We start from the raw sequence: 4,427 nt of genomic DNA on the forward strand, positions 1-4,427 counted from the left end.
TAATTCTGATTATTGCATGCATTATTGAATGTACATGTTATAAACAGGAAGCTGAAAGTCCTTAGAAACAGAATAAAGTTAAGGGTTTTACTCAAATCTGATTCCTCATTTAATGTTTACTTCTCAGTTTTGAAAAGCAACCGACACACTTTACTGAAAAAGTACCACGTATCAGAAAAAAGAGCAAAGTGAACCTAGAACTGGCCCTTAAAAATGGTATACTCTCTTCTCTAGGCATATGTAAAAGACAAAGTTCAAAACAAGCCCATGGTCCCCCAAAGCCATCCTATCTATTCCAAGATTGACTCAGCTGCTGAAGATACAAGGGCTGTGGTTTTGGGAACTCTGCAGGGCTGAAACAGCAAAGAAAAATACAAACACACTCCTAAGTTTTTTTGGGCCCTCATTTTTAATTTGAAGAATGGCAAGTAACAACTCCTCAATTTAAAGTACATTCATTTTGGGGCGCCTGGCTGGCTGAGTCGGAGGAGCATGCAACTGGATCTCGGGGTTCAAGCTCCACACTGGATGGATTACTTAAAAAAATAAAAATCTTTAAAAAAATAAAGTACATTCATTTTAATTTTCCACACTCAAAGAAAGGCACAGCATGTCTGCTGGGTATACTGGGAGTAAATTTCTGAACAAAGGCCCTCAAGGACCCAAGAAGTCTCTCCTTCAAGGGAGGCCACATCCAACCCCAGTAGCACCAGCGGGTGGGCGCCAGCTCTTCAATAGGGAAGAAAGAGCCTCAGCTACCAAGACTGCATTTCAAAAGCAAGGCTGCAATACTTAACCCAGGGGAAAATACGTCAGTCTTTTGCTAAATAAATAAATAGCTGCACCTTAAAACTAGTTCTGAAGGAAGAAGAGCTAATTAAAGTTTCGCTAGTTGTTTTCTTACCACTTTCCTGGATTTCCGTAGCTAAAGAAAACCCGAGCATTTTTTGTTGGGGCACAGTATTCGATCCTGGGGTCTGTAACAGCAATTATAATAAAACTTGCATTCTTGGGCGCCTGGGTGGCTCAGTTGGTTAAGCGACTGCCTTCGGCTCAGGTCACGATCCCGGGGTCCTGGGATCGAGTCCCGCATCGGGCTCCCTGCTCTGCGGGGAGCCTGCTTCTCCCTCTCCCACTCCCCCTGCTTGTGTTCCCTCTCTCGCTGTGTCTCTCTCTGTCATATAAATAAATAAAATCTTTAAAAAAAAAAACAAAAAAAAAACTTGCATTCTTACCAGCATAAGACGTTTTCTGCAGCCCACATCAGAAGTGGTCAAACGCTGGGGGAAATATTCCAGATTTATTCATTCAAAAAAACAACTCAGGTACCAAGTTCTATGCCTCTTTGGAGATGCAAAAATAAGGCATATCCCCTACCTTCAAGGAATTCATAGTCTGAAATGTATAAAGGCTGTAATGACAACACTAAGTTAATTACCCCTAGAACACAATATTCAGCAAGAAGCAAAGGAGTCTTAGGGCTTATAATATGGAAGCAAACAGCAGAATCAGCCCAGCCATTCATGTGTCCCTTAGGCCTCTTGATGTGGCCTCCCAGACATCAGGACTGGGACACATGGCTGCAAGGACCTGAGCATGTGGCTGAGAGAGGAAGAGTATTATAAGTTAAAATCCTAGTGTATCTACAGTGTTTCGTTTTCTTTTTAGCACAGTCGTTTTTAAAAGATGGTGCCAACGAGGAAAAAAAGCTTAATATTTTCAGAGAGTAATTCAGCCATCCCTCTCAAACTTAAAGAGCAGTCTCCTGAAACCTCCAAAAATGGGCATAGTAGGGTTAAAGCTTGCGGACTTCGGAATTGGAAATGCGATGCGACTATTTGACTTACCATGGAAAGCAACAAAGAGCACTTCCAAGTAAAAAAAAAAAAAAAAAAATTTTCTAGTATTCAAGAACCCTTTTTAAACAAAGAAAGTCCAAATTTATTTTAAAACAAAACAACTGGTTTTGCTTTTCAAACACTATTTCTTACCTTGCTACACAAGCCATAAACTCCCCAGATTTCAGAAAATCAGGTAAACACGGTGGCCACAAAATGAAGTGTTAAACTTAAAACTGCACACACTGCTGCGGAGTGTTAGGATAGGTTTAGGTCCTAGGAACTCAGGGCTCAAAGTAAAAGTGAATTTAGTTCCCTTTCTGTCACTCCGATAAGCGCATTTCAAAACAGCGCGACCATATACTCCACTAACTTTGTCTTAAACGCCACTTCAGGGAAGGACAATTACACACAGCAAATAAATAACTTGAGTAAGTTAACTGCAATTCCGTATTTGCACACTTACCACTAACCCCGAGTACGAACTAAAAGCAACACCAGTGATCCAATCGGAAAAGAGAATCCGGTTTTTGGCAAAGAGCTCGCTAAAGACAGAAAATCCTTAACTTTGGGGATCAGTCTCAAGGGATGTTCATAAAGCACTTCCCTCTCGCTTAACCATTTCGTCCACAGAACACAGCACGGCACAGGTGGCGGAGAGGCTCGCGGCGACCCCGCCCCACGCCGGCCGCCGGCTGCCCGCGCCCGGGTTACCTGCGGGGTCAGCGCGCGCTCCCGCCGGGCGCAGGGCCGGGGGCGCGCCGAGGCCCGGCCAGACTCGCGGGCACCGGGGGTCTACGTCCCGTTCGGCCGCAGCACTCGCATCCCTGCGCGCCTCCCCGGTCCGCTCCCCCGAGAGAACGGGGCAAAGGGGCGACTGTTAACCAATAATAGCGACCTGCACAGTCGCAACAATGCAGGCGGGGACCCCGAGAGCCGCGGGCAGGGAACCGGAAAGCAGAGCCCGGCTTCGCGGCTCCTCCTGCGCGCGAACCCAGTACTTTCTTGAGAGCACGAGTCGGGGAGAAAAAGCGACGCACAGGGGACTAGCGGTCCCGAGGGGGTGGGGGAGAAAGGGCACGAGCCCGGGCGCCCCGAGGGGTCGCCGCACGAGAGGGGCCAAGGGGGAGGCGAGGCGCGAACGCCCGGGCTGCCCGGGGCCGCTCGCCCGCCCGCCAGCCCAGCCCCGCAGCCCGAGCCCGGTCGCGGCCGGGAGAGAGGCCGGCGCCACAAGGCCGCCGCCTCGGGCGCGATGAATCGGGCTTTTTTTTTTTTTTCCCCCAGTGCGTAGTCCAGGCCTGGCCGCTCGGAGCCCGCGTCCGGGGCTGCGGCCGGGCCAGGCCAGGCCCGAGCCGGCCGGGGTGACTCAGGGCCCGGCCCCGCTCGCTCCCCTCCCGCCCCAGCGTCCTCCGCCCACGAGTCCCCCGACCCGGCCGCCATTCCGCCCCGCTGCGGCTCGGCGGCTCAGGCCTCGCCGGGCGCCTGGGCTCGGCCGCTGCGGCCCCAGTCACTGCGACACCGCGGCTCCGGCCCGGGCCTGCGCCGCCGCCGCCGCCTGCCCTCAGCCCCCGCGCCGCCGCCACTCACCCGCATTTCCCTGGTGCCTAAAAGGCTCGGGCGACGTCTCCACCTGATCGCTGAGCCCGGGCCCCGGTTAAATCCCCGTCCCGCCAAGGTCTGGCTGCGTCCCTCAGCCGCCGGGGCTGCCCCTCCTGGAGCTGCGTGCGCCACGGCTCCCGCCTCCTCCTCCCCTGCCCGCCCGCCGGCCCTCCTCCCGCCGCCGCCGCCGCCGCCGCCGCCGCCTGCACCACGCAACCTCCGCCCTCTCCCCTTTCCTCCTCAGCTCCCCGCCCTCCCGGCCTCACCGGCTCCGGCTACCGAAGGGGAGAAGCTGGTGGGGGAGGGCCGGAACGCACCGCCATCGGCGTCCGGGGCGGGGGGGGCGGGGGAGTGGGGAAACCGTCGCCGCCATCTCCACACAAGCCCGAGGCGCGGGAGGGGCCCGGAAACCTCCCGCCCGGCGCGGCCACTGCCCCGGGGTCGCCCCTCGCGCCGGCCGAGGATCCGCGAGCGGGGCGTGTTTCTACCTGAAAGCCCGTGGCCCCTTCCCCGAGCGCCCGCGCCATCCGCGGCCGGGCGCACCGGATCCTCCTCCAGGTTTTAGAGCCTCCCTCGCCTTTGGGAGCCTCAGAAGACCCGGCTTCCCGCCACTTCGGACCTAACGAGGAGGGGTCACCTTTTGAGGTTGGGGGCAGCAGCCTCTGGAGAAACTGCCCCAAAACACCCTGAAAGAGAGGGTCTTGCACCTCCCCCCGCCCCTCTCCTGTGCGCACATACCACACACAGCCCGAGCCAACGTGGAACACAACCACAAGTACAACCGGTTAATATGCCTCCCGCAACATCCCCGACGGGCCCGAGGAGCGAGTCAGAGATGGGCAAGTGGCCCTAAAAATCAGGCACAGACTTCCAAGAAACGTGTGGCGGGTTCTCGAGCCTCTACACTTGCAGGCCTTAGCCATCAGTCCCTGGAAGCCTGAGCTTATCTGTGTGTGTCTCTCTCTTTAAAATCTTTTCCGAAGGAAAACC

At 54.9% G+C, this 4,427-nt stretch overlaps 1 protein-coding gene across 5 annotated transcripts in view; it reads right to left on the reverse strand.

The window, feature by feature from the left end:
- CUL1 (cullin 1) overlaps positions 1 to 4,198 on the reverse strand; it is a 102,059-nt gene extending 97,861 nt beyond the window's left edge. For 2 of the 5 annotated variants that reach the window (XM_081799906.1, XM_081799901.1), the window contains exon 1: positions 3,426 to 3,597. The gene's annotated coding sequence lies outside the window, so the exon portion shown is untranslated. Of the gene's footprint in view, positions 1 to 3,425; positions 3,598 to 3,703; positions 3,836 to 3,925; positions 3,948 to 4,175 lie in introns of those variants that run through there. The other 3 variants (XM_081799904.1, XM_081799905.1, XM_081799903.1) reach the window with 3 other exon arrangements.
- Positions 4,199 to 4,427: the final 229 nt, after the last annotated feature.

This window comes from Leptonychotes weddellii, chromosome 12 (assembly GCF_054177405.1).
Source record: "Leptonychotes weddellii isolate Sample4059 chromosome 12, ASM5417740v2, whole genome shotgun sequence".
Classification (NCBI taxonomy): domain Eukaryota; kingdom Metazoa; phylum Chordata; class Mammalia; order Carnivora; family Phocidae; genus Leptonychotes; species Leptonychotes weddellii.